The 19075-nt window shown below is 38.0% G+C and overlaps 1 long non-coding RNA gene across 1 annotated transcript in view; it reads right to left on the reverse strand.

Moving 5' to 3' along the window:
- LOC141567182 (uncharacterized) overlaps positions 1 to 19075 on the reverse strand; it is a 56427-nt gene that overhangs the window by 16651 nt on the left and 20701 nt on the right. Inside the window, exons 3-4 of the long non-coding RNA XR_012489626.1 lie at positions 12652 to 12766; positions 7765 to 7835 (exon numbers count right to left, since the gene is read on the reverse strand). This is a non-coding gene — a long non-coding RNA (uncharacterized LOC141567182). The remainder of the gene's footprint in view (positions 1 to 7764; positions 7836 to 12651; positions 12767 to 19075) is intronic.

Raw genomic sequence — 19075 nt, forward strand, 5'->3', positions numbered from 1 at the left:
ACTCTGCCTTTATATTTAATATGCGTTACGCTCTTGTGTATATGTTTTTTGTGCTCTTTAGGGTTATGAAAACCTCACTTGGGTCTTAAAAAATAAGATTAAACTGACCTATCAATTTTTGAATGTTGAGAGAACAGTATTATTCTTCCCCTGCCAAAGTCACACTAATCAGCAAAAATAAATTTCTGTGAATAAAAAGGAGTACTGCTGCTAGGCAACAAATAAGAGAGCATTATTTTTATGTTTTTTGGAAGGTGTAGCATCTTGCTCCACTGTTTCCATGGAGAATCCCATTTGTCAAGATTAATCAGATACTGGAAAATTGGAATGTATGCAAAGAAAATAGTTTAGTAAGCAATTACCCACGCTAAGGGACAAGTAGGAGAAATATTTAGATGAAACCTCTTACCGTAAATCAAGCATTATCTCCTAGCATCAGCTGACTCAAGTTAACACTTTCATGTGTGTCAACTGCTATTCTAAAGGGAAAGCCACTACAATATTTCATTAAAATCATAAACTACATACACACCATTTCTAGAAAAAATCACCACTGGAGGTTTAGAACACACAGGAAGTGCATCAGGACACCGATGTAAACAAAGTCGTCTTTATCTTGTTAACATGATTATGTGTCAATTGCTAAAGTTCTTCCCAATAAGTTAATAAGAGAGAACATTCGAGACAATTCAGAAAAAGTAGAGGAAACGAAGGGGGGTGGAGTTCAAAGAGTAGTCCTATCAGATGTTAAAACATACAAAATAAAAGAAGAAATGTGTGGACTGATGAAAGAGTAGACAGCCAAATGGAATGGAACAGATAGGTATGATAAAGGAGACATAAAAAATAATTGGGTAAAAGAAGATGTACAAATGACCAGGAACCACAGAAAAGATGCTCAACATCATTGGCCACCAGGGAAATCAAAACCATGATGAGCTACCACTTCACACGCAGTAGAAGGTCTATAATAAAAAGGATAATAATGAGTGTTGGCAAGGGTGTGCAGAAATCCTAACACTGTTACTGGGAATGTAAAATGGACCGCCTCTTTAGAAAACAGTCTAGCAGTTCTTTAAAAGATTAAACATAGAATTACCATTTGACCCAGCAGTTCCACTCTCGAGTATATACTTGAAAGAACTGAAAACATATGTCCACATAAAAACTTAAACATAAATGTTCATAGCAGCATTTTTCATAATAACCTCAAAGTGGAAACAGCCCAAATATCCATCAACTGCTGAATGGCTAAATAAAATGCGGTATATCTATACAATGGAGTATTGTTTGGCTATAAAAAGGAATGAAGCATTGACACATGCTACAACATGGATGAACTTTAAAAACATTATGCTAAGTGAAAGAAGCCAGTTACCAAAAACCCACATGTTGTATGATTCTTATTGTATGACATGTCCAGAACTGGCAAATCTACAGAGACAGAAAGATTAGTGGTTGCCTGAGGCGAGGGTGATTGGGGAAACCTGGGCTGGGGGTAATTGCTAAAGGATACAGGGTTTCTTTTGGGGGTAATGAAAATGTTCTAAAATTGTGGTAATGGTTGCGTAACTCTGTGACTATACTAAAAACCACTGAACTGTATACTTTCAGTGTGTGAATTGTATGGTATATGAAATGTATTTCAATAAAGATGTTACAAAATAATTGGGGAAAGGGGAGCTGTTGCTTTGGAAAATGGATTAGCCACTTGAAAACAAAATCAGTTTAAACCCTTAATATTAAACTTTGAAGTCATTTTCAAATAAGCCAGAATTAAATATAAAAAGTTAAAAAGGTAGAAGAAGAAAACTACATATCCACATGCAAAAGAATGGAATCAGATCCTTACATTACACCACATACAAAACTTACTAAAAATGGATCAAAAACCTAAATGTAAGAGCTAAAACTATAAAACTCTTAGAAGAAAACATAGTGGAAAGGCTTCATGACAATGGAATTGGCAGTGACTTCTTGGATATGATACCAAAAGCACAGGCAGCAAAAGGAAAAAAAAAGTAGATAAATTGGTTCATTAAAATGTAAACTTTCATGCATCAAAGGACACTGTCAGAGTTAAAAGGCAACACATGGAATGGGAGAAAATATTTGAAAATCATATCTGTAAGGGATTAGTGTCTAGAATATATAAAGAAACCCTACAACTCAACAACATAAAAACAAACGAACTGATTTAAAAATGGTCAAAGGACTCGAATAGACATTTCTGTAAAGTAGATACACAAATGGCCAACAAGATGCTCAGTATCACTAATCATTAGCAAAAGGCAAATCAAAACTACAGCGACACACCACTTCACACCCATTATAATGGTTATCAAAAGATCAAAAATAACAAGGGAGAAGATGTGGAGAAATTGGAACTCTTGTACATTGCTGGTGAGAATGTAAAATGGCACAGTTGTTGTGGAAAACAGTATGGTGGTTCCTCAAAAAAAAAAAAAGTTAAGCATAGAATTGGCACATGAACAAATAATTTCACTTCTAGATATATCCAAAAGAATTGAAAACAGGGACTTAAACAAATATTTGTACACCCATGTTCATAGCAGCATTATTCACAATAGCCAAAAGGTGAAACGACCCAAATGTCCATCAACAAAATACAATATATACATACCACGAAATATTATTCAGCCTTAAAATGAAAGGGAATGCTACTACATGCTACTACATGGATGGACCTTGAGGACATTATCCTAAGTGAAATAAGTCAGACATGAAAAAACTTGAATATAATTTTTAAAATCCTAAATGCTGCTGCTGTGCTATTATAATATGTATTACAATCATGGGTTTTGTTTTTTTTCCCTTCTCTGGGGAAGAAAAAGCTGCAGGCTTTTCTTTCTTATTATAGTTAAGTGATGTTTGGTAGGTGAGGTCAGGTAATTTTCTTAACTGTTTTAAAATCGAGGCGAATTGTGTTTACTGGGCCACGATTTAATATACCTACTAGAAATATACAGGGACTGATTTAAAAACATAGAAACGGAACCTAATAAGCGTGGGTAAGAGTTACTGTCGCTGAGAAATGAAAAGGAGTAGTGGTCTAAACCAGCCCAGGCAGCTGGTTGAGAACCACCAGTGCTTTGGGTAGGAAATTGCAACAATTGAATCCCCAACTGCAGGCAGCCCTCCTCACCCCTGGGGAGCCACAAGACAGGGGAATCTACATCAATGTCAGAGTCCTCTTATGGGAGTCGGTGAGGAGCCAATCATGGGCAGCAGATAACACAAACACGCTGATCATTCAGAGAAAACGACCCCGTGTGGACAACACCTGGCACAATAGCTTATGCAGAAAGTGAAAACTTGGGTGTCCAGAGGGATCCACTGAGGAGGTAAAAGGAAAGCCTCAGCACTTGACTAAGGTGGGACCAGAAGGAACCAACCTAGATCCTCCTCTAAAACATCCCCTGTCAGACGTGATGGACCAGGTTCTGCCCTAAAGAAAATGAGCAAACTGAAACAGAGCCCTAGGTCGTCTCAAAATATATGCACCATAGCTCCTTGGAGCAATTTTACAGCAAACCCAGAGGGACTCAAATCGCTTTCTTTCCTAGACAGCCTGTAATGACTTCACCTGCTGGCTACTTGTTGGGCTAACAAATAAACACTCTGGGCTAAGAGTATTTTGGTGGTAAGAGTGAGTGAGTTGGTGACACCACTTTCTGAGGATGAATTTAATGAACTTGTTTTCCTAAAACAGAGGTCAGTGAGGGGATGGGAGTTTTGAAGGGCAAGGAGGACAAGGCAGGGCAAGAGGAGGCCAGGAACGAGAAGGAGGATGGAAAGATGTTCAGAGAGGGAGGTGTGAGAATAGGATCAGGAAAGCAGTTAGGAAGAAAAGGCAAGATGGGCTATAGAAAGGGAGAGGCAAAAGTAACAAAAAGTATACCCATAAGATTTTTGTTCAGATGCGTATGCCTTTACAACCCTTGCACAGCACGGATATTGTTCAAATCTTGACTTTGTATCCACCATGTTAGACTTAGCATGGTTTCTAGACTAGAGAAAATGGACTTCTGTGTCTTCTATTTAGACAATTATTTTAGCTCATACATGAATTGTTTTCACCTATGTGATACCAACCAAAAAACTGAAACATAAATCTCATTTGACTTAATTTTTCCCCCTCATAAAATAAATGTGGTTTCACAAAGACCCAGATATGTCTCCTTCTATTTAGAGGAATAAGATCTTGTTTGGAGGTCTGGCATTATTCCGAATAATACTGCAATGGCTAGAGGCACCCATAATGGTCCAGAAACAGTCACACACTTGGATGAAAGCAGAAATTGGCTTTGGAGCAAAAGGGAAATTACCTGCCCTGAATAACTAAAACAATTCTGAAAAAGAACAAAGTTGGAGAATTCAAATTCCTGATTTCAAAACTTACTACAAAGTTACAGTAATCAAAAATAGTGTGATATTGACATAAGGATAGATAATAAATCAATGGCATAGAGAGTCTGTAAATAAACCTACATATTTATGGCCAACTGATTTTCAACAAAGGTGTAAAGACCATTCAGTGGGGCAAAGAATATTCTCTTCAACAAACTGAGCTGAGACACTGAATATCCATATGCAAAAAAATGAATCTGGATCCCTATCTCACACCACATACAAAAATTAACTCACAATGGATCCAAAACCTAAATGTAAGAGCTAAAATCATAAAACCCTTAAGAGAAAACATGGGATTAATATTTATGACCTTGGATTTGGCAATGGATTCTTAAATATAACACCAAAAGCACAAATAACAACAAATTAGATAAATTGGACTTCAGCAAAATAAAACCACTTCTGGGTGGCCAATTAGCTCAGTTGGTTAGAGCACGGTGCTCTTAACAAGGTTGCTGGTTCGATTCCCACATGGGCCACTGTGAGCTGTGCCCTCCACAACTGGATTGAAACAACTACTTGACTTGGAGCTGATGGGTCCTGGAAAAAACACACTTAAAATAAATAAAAGTTTAAAAAAAATAAAAAATAAAAAAATAAAAAACATTTCTGTGTATCAAAGGACATTATCAGAAAAATCAAAAGACGACCTAGACAATGGGAGAAATTACTTGATAAAGAGCTAGTATCCAGAATATACATATAATAAAAAACCCTTGCAATTCAACAATAAAAAGACAAACAACTCAATTTTAAAATGGGCAAAGGACTTGGATAGACATTTCTTCAAAGAAGATGTACATATGGCAACAAGCACATGAAATGATGCTCAGCATCATTAGTCATTAGGAAAATGCAAATCAAAACCACAATGAGGTATCACTTTACACCTACTAGGATGGCTATATTAAAAAAAACAACCCGGGGCCGGCCTGGTGGCTCAGGTGGTTAGAGCTCCATGCGCCTAACTCCGAAGGCTGCCGGTTCGATTCCCACATGGGCCAGTGGGCTCTCAACCACAAGGTTGCCAGTTCGATTCCTCGAGTCCCACAAGGGATGGTGGGCTGTGCCCCCTGCAACTAGCAACGGCAACTGGACCTGGAGCTGAGCTGCGCCCTTCACAACTAAGACTGAAAGGACAACAACTTGACTGGAAGTACACACTGTTCCCCAATAAAGTCCTGTTCCCCTTCCCCAATAAAATCTAAAAAAACAAAAAACAAACCCCAAAAACAGAATCAGAAAATAACAAGTTGTTGACAAGGATATAGAGAAATTGGAACCCTCATACACGGTGGGGGAATGCAAAATGGTTCAGTCATAGTGGAAAACTGTCAGCTCCTCAAAAAGTTAAACATAGACCTTACAATTTCACTTCCAGCTGTATACCAAAAAGAATTGAAAATAGGCACTCAAACAAATACATATACGCTTTCATTGTAGCACTGTTCATTATAGCCAAAAAATGGAAACAGCCCAAATGTCCACCAACAGATCAAGAGATAAATTATGGTATATACATACAATGAAATTTTATTCAGCCATAACATAATATGAAGTACTTATACATGCTACAATATGAATGGCCTCAAAAACCTTTTACTAAGTGAAAAAAGCCAGACACAAAAGGTCACATATTGTTTGATTCTATTTATAGGAAATATCTAAAATAGACAAATTCACAGAGACAGAAGGAAGGCTGGTGGTTTTCAGGAGCTGAGGAGAGCAAGGAGAAACTGCTTATAAACAAAGGGTTTTCTTTAGAACGAAGGAAATTTTTTGGAACCTGATAGAGGTAGTGATTGTACAATATTATGAATGTACTAAATGCCACTGTATTTTCACTTTAAAATAATTTCATATAATGTAAATGTCACCTCAATGTTATTTTTAACAAGGGAAATATGTATTACAAATCACATTTTGCATATTTTATCCTGAGAGATTATAGCCAATATCTGACTAAAACCTATTGACCTGAATTGTGTCAAAAACTAAACTCACTGATTTCATCAACTTGATTGTCTTTTCTCCTCATGCCATTTTCAGTTCTTTCCAGTTCTCTGTGAGAGATTAGAATCACTGTGGGCAGAATCAGGGGAAACTAGAAGAAGAAGAACTCCTGGTGGGGTGATCACTGACTGGGGGCTACATTACCAGTAAAATCTCTCTGATTATATAAGTGTAGTGACAAACTGAACCCCTGAACGAAGCTTTCTAAGTAAAGTGACTTCATAAACATGACATCTTTTATAAATATAATGACTTTTTACTTAAGTATAATGGCATTCTATATTACCTAAGACAATCTGTCAGGATGTCTATAAATTACTTTAAAATGCTTTGACCTAGGGTGTGATGAATTAGGTTGAACCATGAAAAACTGCAGATATTCAAGTGTTTGCCCTACACATCTGGCAATTTCATATGGTTTGACCTAACAATTGTATGTTAGCTTCCACCTACAGCACATGCACAGAGTCAGTAGCTTTAGTCGTACGAGTACCCTAGAAAGGGATTTAATAATTTAATCAGAAGACCACGTTCAATTCAGTTTTAGACATGTTGGATTGGAAAAACCTGCAGACTATCCAACTGCAGATGTTCAGAAGGCCAATAGGTGTAAGACTCTAGAGCTTAAGAGAAAGATTTGGGCTGGAGATGAAATCCTAGAGAAATCAGCACCGATTTGGTAAATGGAGCTATGGGATTAGATGAGCTCTCTCAGAGAGAACCTTCACATGACCTTGGTGGAAACAAAGTAAAAAAAACAACAACACACACACAAAATTGTCTCTTTATGGACAAATCACCAATTTGTCAAGGTAGTAAACTTGGTGAATGACTTAGATTTTCTTTGAAACGTTCTTATGTTTTTGATTTCCAATAAACCTAACTGCTTAGACTACCAAATGGTCCACGTGATAAGTTACATATGTGTGCTATTCTGAGAAAGGCACCCAAGTGTTAATAGTGGCAGTGGCAGAGACTGACAGGAGCCCCCTGTAATCTTTCTCTTCTTCCTTAGTAATAAGAACCCTGATCTTTAACTTGGTTCCTTGGTGCCCAGATTACTAATTCAATCTCATTACTTATAGTTCTATTCAGATGGTCCATTGCTTCTGGAGCCAGTTACATTAGTTTGTGTCTTTCTAGGAATTTGTCCATTTCTTTTAGGTTATATAATTTGTTGGCATACAACTGTTCATAGTATTTCCAATTCTTTTTATTTATATTAGGTCTGTAGTAATGTTTTCCCTTTTATTCCATGTGGGGAGAGGGAGATGTGAATAGGGTAAATTAACATGCCACAAAGCTCACTGTTCTTACCAGGATTCAGCCACTTTTCTTGAATAAATGCTTCTCGGATTATTGTAAGACTTCGATTTATAGCCAGCATTCTGAAAAAGATTTTGATAATTTTTGCATGTGTTCTCATTACTTACTTTTACAGAGGAGTGGATTTTCAGAGGTCCTTATTCTGTCATTTCCACTGATGTCGCTCCCTTACCTAGCTAAAAGTTCTATATTCCCCACATTCCCTGGAAGCTATGTGTAGCTGTGTGAGTCGGTTTTGGCCAATGAGTTATAAAAAGTATTGCGTGACAGGTGTGGGGAAAATACCTTAAAAAATATCTGGTATGTGCCCTTTCTTCCCTTTTTGTTTCCTTCCTCAATCTGCTACCTGGAATGTGAATGTAAGCGCTGGAGCTCTGGCAGCTACTTTGGACCATGAGAATGAGGGCCACACCCTAAATATGGCGGAGTGGAGAGCTAGAAATAGATGGGTTGTGATGACTTTGGAGCCACCATACAAGCTATAAACAGTCTGTCTCTGGACATCTTATATTAGAGAAACATCTTCCTTATTTACTATTTAAAAATATTTTATCCCCTGGTAATTATAGCTGAAATTAATACTGACTCATAGAGTAGTCATCATTGGATTGTAAAAGTATTAACGGTTTTTACCTTTAAAAAATATTTTTGTATTGTCTGATTTTTCATTACTTTTTTAGTCAGAAAAAAGCTATTTACATGGAAATATATATGGTGATACTAATGTATACTGAAACATACATATATGTATTTAATATATAAACATATAGATACAAAAATATATATTTGTATATATATTTATTCATATGTTCATACATTTTCATCTTTTTATGTTTTGGAGAGTTGAAAACTGGCTTCTATTATTTGGTCATATGTCAGATGGATGCATTTCCAAAACAATTGGAACATAATCACAATTAGTCAGTCAAGTAAATCAAGGATTCAGTCCCAAGACGTTGTTTAAATTGCAATGGATGGGGGAGGCAAAGATGGGTTGGAGCTAGAGATTATAATATGTGGGAGATAGGGGTGGATGGAAATTGGAGAAAGACATGCTAGTAAAACAAGGAGCATTGACACATACCAGCAAAGCAAGACCTGAACTCCCTCCACCCCTTCTTTTATGAAGGGAGAGAACCCATGCAGATCCAGGTACTCTAACGTTATTTCAGTGTTCATATAATCTTTATTATAATGTTTTATTCCTATCTTCTCTGACTACTACATAATTACAACCAGGCAAGCCAGTTCTCCACCCAGAATCATTAGGGAGGAGGCAGCCTGGAATAATCTTGAAAAAGAAATAAACATATGATTCAAGCTAGATGACTGCCACACTTGCCTCTGGGTAAATTATAAGGGAATATGGTTTAGATGAGATTAGAAACAAATGATCAGAATGAGCATTTCTTTAATTTCTTCTGAGAATAAGAATTTTGAGCCTCTCTCTGGAACTTTCTACCTGGTAATAGAATGGCCAAATCTTTCATGTTCTCTTTTCCTAGTATTTTGTTTTTATCAGCTATATATTGTTTTTATCAGCCATATATATATATTTTGCTATATAAATATGTGTATATATGTATATATATATATACATATATACACATATTTATATAGCAAAATAATAGTAAAAATTTCAAAATCATCCCTCCTTGACCTATGATCCTATTCTCTAGAAACAACTGCATTCAATACTTTTATTTGTTTATTCTTTTATTGGTTGCATATTTCTAAATAATATGCTTATTATGTTACTATTTGATTTGTCAAATTTAGACATCATTTATAGCTGTCTGAATCAGTTTCAAGTCAGAGAAATAAAACCCTCATCAGATTACTTAATAGAGAAAATGTAATATAGCTGTAAAGGTGTTGGAACTGTAGTTCTCAATTGGGGGTGATTTCGCTCCTCAGGGAACGTTTCCCAATGCTCTGACAATGTCTGGAGACATTTTGCTATCACAACTGAGTGGAGGCTACTAGTATCTAGTGGGTAGAGTCTGTCCATGAATATTGCTAATCATCTTATAATACACAGGACAACCCCCACAACAAAGCATCATCCAGCCTGAAATGTCAATCGTGTTGAGGTTGAGAAACCTTGGATCAGAAGATCTGGAAGGATAACCAGGGGACGGGGAGGCAACCCTAAGTTTGGCAACTGTAGGAAACCACTATCACCTCCAGAGCCAGCAGGTCAGTGGGAGAAGGCAGTGCTCACAGAGGCCATCAGAGGAAGCAACAACCCAGGTAGGATAGCTTGGCAGGAGAGGGAAGAGAATGTTCAGAGGAAGCTGAAGCCATAGAGAAATAGCCACCACCAGAGATGTTGCCCAAGGCAGACAGAGTTAAAAGAAGACATATCCTGGCATCTCCTTCACTCCCACCCTCCAATTTCCTGGCATTTCCATGAGCTGAACTCAGCCAGAAACCAGTCATCAAGGTCTGGGTAGTTTACAGAAGTAGCCCGGAGTCCAAGAGGGGAGAGGCAGGGAGTGAATTAGAGAGCAAACAAGCAAATACCCAGCATACCTCCCCTTGATGAAAGATGAGAATCAACTTCTATTTAATGGCCACTTCCCTTAATACCTCTCTCTCTGTCTCTCCCTGTCTCTGTCTCTCTCTATAGATAGATATATAGATATAGATGATATAAATATAGATAAATTGATAGAAATAGATAGCTGTTACAAATTTCATTTGTTCATATTATATTTAGATCACTGAAAATGTAGAATGTTTACTCATATTAATGTTTTTAATTATAATGCAATGAGTAATGCTGTTTTTTTACTGTTTAATTTGTAATGCTGTTTAATTTACTCATGTTGTAAATGTTGATCATAGTTGTGTTTCCTTTCTTTTACAACCTTTTGTTTTTCTTGGTGTTAACAATAGCCTCTTTTTTTTGTTTGCTTAGTTTTCTATGTATAAATCACTAATTATTTTATCCATAAATTCCCCTTTAGGTCTATAAGGCTTCTTTAATCTTTTTTGATACATTTCTTCAAATGCATTGTCCATTAGTTTCTTTTCCCCCCAGTTATCTCCTTCCTGTAATCCCCTCTCTTTTTAGCCTCTGTCCTTCAAATATATCCATGTTTCCACATCTTTTTCTTTTAAAGAAAATTTTACCTCTTCTTAGCTTGTCTGTTGGTATCTTTCTGTTAATTACATTATTTTTCCAGTGACATAGTCACACAATAAATAATCAATGCCTTTCATTGGATCTGTTGTAGAATTAACGGTGGGCCCAGGATTCTTATACGTGTCTCCAGATGGGAAGCCCTGGGCTTAGTAGTCAAATCCAAGTACGTTGCCTGTATTTTTGTGCTGGTGTAGCCACTGTTGGTGCTCTGCCCTGATCCTCTGTATTATACTGGTGCCTTCATCCCCAGCTATTGCAAGTGTTGCTGTTCATGGCTCCAACTTGTACCTTTCTCTGGAGAATTATCCTTGGTCAATGGAGCCACCTTACTGGGAAATATCTGGGAGGCTATATTTCCCCTCAGGGCATAATGCAGCCAGTGACTGCCTGACAGAAGGATGCAAAACCTGAGCTCCCTTGCTTCAAAAGGGAACAGCTCTGTGGTATCAGTCACATTCCAGAACTCCCTATGGGATCAGGCTGAAATAAGACTTGAACTGAAACCTCATCTTTGTTTAGCCTCTTCCCCTCCTCTATCCTGCTTCCCTCACCTTCTTAGACGTTTCTCCTGAATGCACAACTTCAGTGTGTCTCACTCTTAAGAATGCTTGCCTCAGTCTCTGCTTCTGGGAACCCAATTTCAGACAATGGTGAACATTAGACATTTTTTGGCTTCCTAGCATTCCTTCTCCCTTCCTAATAGCACCAGAGTTTCTCTTTGGAAATAACCTCCCCGCCACTCTGTTGTGGACAGTCTTGATATGACTGTAAATCTAGGTACCTGCCCTTCCATCATGGAAGCTGAAAGGGGTTTGTGGAGGCTCCTTCCAGTAGACCCTTCCTCTCACTGCCTTGGTACAACAGACCCAGGCGTGTGACCTAAACTCAGCCAATTTGATACTCTCTCCAGGGATTAGGAATGTTGAGCGAATAATACAGAGAGAGAATGGCTCATTGCAGTTCATTTATCACATCACAGGCTCCTGCTAGTCTGTTTCTCCTTCTCGACCTTTCTGTGGCCCCTGCCTCTTAGCCTCCAACACCTTGGTTCCTACCCAATTCCAAGCTATTTGGTTAGCCTTTTGTCAGTGCTCCTGTAATTTCCCTTTTGTGTAAGGTCTCTCACTCAGGTTCTTTTACTTATAACCTAAAGAATCATAAATAGTACCATTATCTTACTTTTGTTTGTCTAGTGCAGAGTAAAAAAAAAAAAATCTGTGACTGGATCACTAATTCAGGAGAATTCAGGGCTTCTGAGCTTGGGGGGTAAGAACCTACCGGCACCACTTTTCTCTTCAGGGAAGAGGTAGGAGTTTACAAAGCATCTCTTAACTGGGTAATTTATACTTCAATCTTATATGAGATGCTGGTTAGTTTCTCTTCTTAGAAAGACAGTGTTTTTCAGCCTCAAAATTATATACATCTCAATAAAAATATCTTCTGGATGAAAAGTCTTTCTTATCAGTGGAATTTTTACCCCAAAATTGTTCAATTTTTTTATTGTAGTGAAATAAATGAGCTCAACAGAAAAACCAAAATAGGCACACGATTCCAGAGGAATCTAAAGACAACAATTTAGTCTGAGTTACCAGGCAACTATCTCCCCAAGAATGCCATCAATTTGATTTTATAGAATAATCAGATGCCTGAGTTTCTGACTCAAGAGATCATGGGATAATAACGAATTAATCTTTTATGATTTAAAAAATATATAAGCAGAAACCTACCTTTCTCTTACTTGGCACACGTTTTGCTGTTTTTTCTTTCTCTTTCAGTTTCTTTGTTGTGTGTCTTCAAAGCAAGTAGGTTTTCATCTGTTTGGGATATTTTTGCTGGATCTTGCTGAAAGTGGGGATGGATGAAAGACCCGTGAATGTACTGATTTTTAGCTGTTTTAGAATATGATCTTACGGTTGTTAAGACATTTTATCCACAAGGAGCTAAAGAAAAAAATTGCACATAAACATCACCTAAAATAATAGACATGAGAAATTCACCCTTATGCCTGGAAGCAAGGTCACTGCACATAAGCAGACAAGTTATTATTGGATTAAAAGCTGGGCAAAGAAACAGGGTACATAAAAGAGTTTTTTCATCAATATTTGAAAAAAAATCCTTGCGGTAACACAGTTGTTGGTTCAGGTACTTGTGTATCAAATTTCACAGTAGAGTTTTAGAAAAAATTGCATGCTAATTCTCCATTTTCCTTTTGTCTGTACCATCACATGTTACTTTTTATTCATTTGCTCATTAGCAAAAAGCCTCATTTGTGCAAGGGTCTCTGCTAGACACGAGTCTACTCCCCTGGAAGAGTCCACGGTCCCAGCCTTCAAGGCATTTAACCTCTAGAGATGGAAAAAGACTCTTGTTGTTGACTACTGTTGACTACTGATACTGGAGTAAAAATAGTAGGATTTACTGTCTGTGCCATTACGAGTGGCCCACTACCTAAGGCTTTCTGAAGTTGTTAAACATATTATTTATAGTGTGGACATGTTGTATTTTATTAGTCAGTGTTCTTGGCTGCAAACAACAGTAGAAACTAAACAGAAGGGTACTGTAGGAGAGGGATGTCAGGGGATCAAGCCTGTATGGCCAGGCGTGGTAAAGGGACAGCCCAAGAGCCTCCGGGGGCTGGGCATCAGGAACCCCACTGGCAGCCATACTCCAGAAGAGTGTATCAGCTACTGCTGCCGTTTCCCCGAAAATAAGACCTAGCCAGACAATCAGCTCTAATGTGTCTTTTGAAGCCAAAATTAATATAAGACCTGGTATTATATTATATTATATTATATTATATTATATTATATTATTATATTATATTATATAAGACCCGGTCTTATATTATAGTAAAATAAGACCGGGTCTTATATTAATGTTTGCTCCAAAAGATGCATTAGAGCTGATTGTCTGGCTAGGTCTTATTTTCAGGGAAACATGGTACCTGCAGGGGATGACCTCCAAACCATCTCCACCTCCAGATGTCACTCACTCCAAATTCCAAACTCTAGGAAAGAACACCTCATTGATTCAGAATGTTCAGGCCTCCTGTCTGCGTTGGGTGATCAGGGAAGATCTCTTTAGGAAGCTGCCACTACTTTCCATCAACACCACACATGTGGGGCATTCCCCCAAATAGAGATCAACAAATAGGAGGGTGAGGTTAGAGTCTTGAAACAAAGGAAAAAGCCAATTGTCCAATACATGTATTATTTACCTTTGAATCTGAAAATCTAGGCACAATCTAGACACGATAAAGAAGTTTTAAGCTATTAGGGGAGAAACCATAGAAGATTGGAGGTGAAATCATCTAGCTCTAATCTTTTATAGTTATGGAAACTAATGCCTTACTTAGATAACTGTGGCTTTCTACTGACATCCAGCTAGTTGGTTGAAGGAAATGGAATACTGTTCAGACAGTCTCCTCTCTGGTTGCCATACTCTTCGCTGCATTATATTTAGGGCTGGCACACACTGGTTTGGCTGTATTGGTTATTAAAATGTTGAAATATTTCTGAACCACGGCCCCAGATCCTCTGGTGCAGACGATGTCAGTGTTCCATCTCCCCCCCCACACACACACACACTTTCTGGGGGGTTTCACCTCCAGTAGCCAGAACCTGTAGCTTTTCCACAGCTGCTCAGCCACCGGCACAAAAAGCCAGATGTGCTGGAGGACTTATTTATATCCTTGCCCACTGAAGCTTTTAAACAGTGACTAAGAAGTGCTAGGACCTGAGAGCCCAGCTCCCTTGCCTCTGGATGGGAAAAAACTGCAGCATAACTTACATTCCAGAGCTCTTCTATGGGATCAGGTATATATCATGTTTCCCTGAAAATAACACCAGGTCTTATATTAAGGTTTGCTCCAAAAGATGCATTAGGGCTTTTGTTCAGGGGATATCATCCTGGAAAATCATGCTAGGGCTTATTTTCCGGTTAAGTTTTATTTTTGGGGAAACACGGTATGATGTATACACATTTTAAGAAACGAAAACTGTATTAAAATTGTAATACTCAATATATACCAATAAAAAAAGATGAATACAAGTCACATTTGACTTCTGCAATTGCAAGAGGTACTCAAAGTGGTTATTACCTGTGTCCAGGCACTTCTGATTACAGCGAACTACTGCTTGAGCAACGTTAACCAAAGTGTCTACTTGTATACATTTTTTGGCACACCCAGTATATATGATTTGGGTACATAAGCAGGTTTGAAAATGGGGAAATTAAGGCAATAGACTGATTAAATTAAGATTGACTTCATTTTGATGACAAAAAAATTAGTTTGTGTTTTTTGAAAGTGTTATGGTTGTGAAAGATTTTCAAAGAAAAACTGAGGAATTGTTGCAGATTAAAGGAGTGTGTGGTCATGAATTGGATCATGAATGTGGGGAGGGGAGATCACTATAAAGGGCATGATGGAGCAATTTGAAAAATCTGAATATGTGTTATATAATAGACAATATTACTTCAGTGTTATACTTCTAGAATTTGGTTATTATATTGTGGTTATTTAAGAGAATGTTCTTGTTCTTGAGAACTACACACTGAAGTATTTAGGGGTAAAGCTGCATGAGGTCGGCAATTTACACTCAAACGGTTTATCAAAACTACAACTATTTCTAGTAATAATAGTAATAATAATCAATGTATATTTTGTTAATAGTTGGGAGAACATAGATAAAAAGAGTATAGCAGTTCTCTATTATTTCAATTTTTCTGTAAGTGAAATCATTTCAAAATAAAAGTTAAAATGAAAAAATAAGAGGGCTCTCATTGGGGTCATAGAAATGGTCCAAACCTGGATTGTCGTGATGGTTGCACAACTCAATCAATTTATTAAAAATCACTGAATTGTATACTCAAAGTGGGTGAAATTTATTATATGTAAATTATACCTCAATAAAGTTATTTTTTTTAAAAATAGATTGCCTTCTTCTCTCTTCCTTCCACCCGCCATGAAGTCTGGAGCTTCTCACTAGGATTAGTCTCACTGACTGGCCCTCCTGTCACCTGTCCTACTGGACGCTAAAATGATCTCTGAACTTTGGTGGGCAGACCCATAGCTGGATCTTCTCAAAGCAGTCCTCAGCCTTGACCCTTCTCAGACACATCCATGGAAACGTGTGTCCCTACTGCTGGCCTTCAATCCTGTGCTTGACCAACAGCTTCCTCAGTGGCCTACCCACATCCACTCTGACGCCCTCCAACTCATCTTCTGTACTGCAGTCAGCTGATCTTAGCACCCTTCTGCCTCAAAAATGTACTATCTTTGCATTTTTATCTGCAAGGGCTCACTTGCAGAAAACTGACTTAAGGTTCTTTCAAGCAAAAAGGGCTATAATATAGGGCTGCAGGTGCTTACATACTCTAGGAAGGGCTATGGGGAGTGTGTGCTAGGCTGAGCCCCCTGGAATGACTCTCAGAACATGATAAAACTGGCCCACCAAGAACGTTGTCATGTCCACCACAAAGTGGGGAAGCAGGGAGCTGCTGCTGGCACTGTGGGACCCATAACACCCTACCTTAGATACAATGCAGGGATGAGGACGTCACTATTGCTTCACTTGCTGACTCAAGAGTAATGCTGCACACACTAGAATTGCAATGACAAAGACAAAAAACAAAAAAGCTCCACACCCTCTTGGGACATTGAACCTCTGGACACCAGAGCTTCTCCTAGACCATGCTCATGACCATGGTTAATACCAGAAACTGCAGAAATGGATGAAGGGCAGCCTCGCCTTTCTCTACCTTTCAAATCTCACATGAGTGAATCTGATTGGCTGAACCTAGATTACATCTATTGCTGTGGTTGCCAGGATATCTGGGAGATGCAGTGTTTAGCTTTCCAGCTTCAGCAGCTCAGAAAGGTACACTGAAAGGTATAATGGCTACTGAGCACCAATCCGTCACACTACTGCTCTTAGGTGAGACACACAACTACCTGACGTAGTTTGTAAGGCTTTTCATGGTCTGGCCCCTATCTACCTCTTGGCCTTAGCCCTCCCCAGACTCCCCTTGCTCTCCTCATTCTGCCTTTAGGTCTCTTTTAGGGGCCCTTCTTCTACCACAGGGCCTTTGTGCATGCTGTTTTCCTTCCTGAAATACTCTCCACTCCCACCTGTGCCTCTTGACCTAGTCCATTCCTAGCTCTCCTTTGGCTTTCAGCCCAAGTGTCACTTCATTCTGGAAACCTTTCCAGCCTCCCCACCTCCTGCTACAGGATCTCATCACACCTTGTAGCTTTCCTTGGTAGGCACTTCCACAATTGCAATGTTACCATTGTTTGTCTGATCATTGCATAAATAATTGGCTCCTCCACGAGGGGGTAGGCTCCTTGAGGTCAGGGACCTTGTGTGATTTTGCTCCCTATACTTTGGAAATTTAGAGTAGAAACTCAACTCTCTTTGGGGAGAAGGACTAGAGGTGAAGAGGGAGATAAAGCCTTTTGTGTTTCATTTTATACCTTTTTGAACTGTTTTACCTTTTTTACCATGTACACATATTTTTATTTTAATCTTAAAATGTGTCATAGAATTTGGGCGTGGGTGGGGGGAAGAGGGGTTATTTTCCTGGAGTGATTTGGTTTCAGAACCAGAATTAGATACTTTTGAAACCATAAGAAGTTGAATTTCAGAAATTTATTAATTTGTAGTAATTTATTTTCTGGAATTGCCTAAGAGGAGCCTACAACAGGTATAATTTTCATAGGAAACGTTCTTAGTGAAACAGAAACTTCTCTGGGGGCAAGATACTTTGAAAAGGTAGAATCCCAGTTAGAAAAATATTGAAGGATGCTGCCAGCCCACTTCCCATGACACTCACAATCCTCCTAGTACAACTAAAATAACCTTCCACCTTAAGTGCTAATGTTATTTTTCACTTTACTATATTTTCTAATTACTTTATCATAAACATGCACTAAAATAACAAAAGTTAAAGTAAAGAGAGAGTTAGTAACACCTATTCTAACATTTTTCTCTATTGAGTCCTTTGAAAAGCAATACACTTAGGTACTAGCAAATGACGGATGGGTCAGGAAGATAGTGAAACTGCATAATTTACTTAATCTTACAAGTAGAAGTATGTGTTTCACTGAGTTCTGGTATTGCCAGCCATATTAAATCACAATTCCAGGGAACAATAGGGAAGGACTTAGAATTTGCACTCAGTCATAGGGTAGAAATTTGGCCACTTCCTTTCATGAAAAGGAATTACTAATGTCAAAGCAGCCCTCTGGCCTAACACCAGTAGCTTTGGTTTGAGACAGCAAAATGAAAGGAACTGAGAACACCCCAGCATACTCAGGGCTGCACTCTGAACTGGAATGCAAAGAGCTATGGGATAAAAAGTCCAAGACTGTTGTAGGACCAAGGGTTTTGTTGAATCTTAAAGTTGGAGGGAACCTCTCTCTCAATCAACTCAGAAACTTCTTCCATCACATCCCAGTCAGATACTCATCTAATACATTGTAAACACTTACAGCTTAAAGAAAACAAATCAAACAATTATGCATTAACAATGAACATGTAAACTCTCTAACAAGTTAATACTGGGGAGTCATAAAAAATTAGAAGGTGGAGGACCACCTGGGAACACTCAAATGAGAGAAAGGGACTCCAAGAATCCAATAAAATTATATCTTCCCTTTCTTTTCCTGTTGTGCTGAATTTCTTCAATATCAACTGAGTACCGTGTTTTCCTGAAAATGAGACCTAGCCGGACAGTCAGCTCTAACGCGTCTTTTGGAGCAAAACTTAACATAAGACCCGGTCTTATATTATATAAGACCCGATATTATATTATATTATATTATATTATATTATATTATATTATATTATATTATATTATATTATATTATATTATATTAATTTTTGCTCCAAAAGACGCATTAGAGCTGATTGTCCAGCTAGGTCTTATTTTTGGGGAAACACGGTATGTGTGATCTCTGGAAGAAAAACAAATTTAAACACCTCTTGCTTTTGTTTATACTTTTTCTTCATCAAAGCTTCCTCCCAACTAATTAGTCCATGTTTCCTAAATATAAAATATTTAATATACTAATTAGTGTTAAATAGCTTTAAGGTAAAAACCTTAATTCAACTTGAATTTAGGAGGTCTCTAAAACACCTATCAGGTTGG

The sequence above is a fragment of the Rhinolophus sinicus genome, linkage group LG10, assembly GCF_036562045.2.
Source record: "Rhinolophus sinicus isolate RSC01 linkage group LG10, ASM3656204v1, whole genome shotgun sequence".
In the NCBI taxonomy this organism is placed as follows: Eukaryota; Metazoa; Chordata; class Mammalia; order Chiroptera; family Rhinolophidae; genus Rhinolophus; species Rhinolophus sinicus.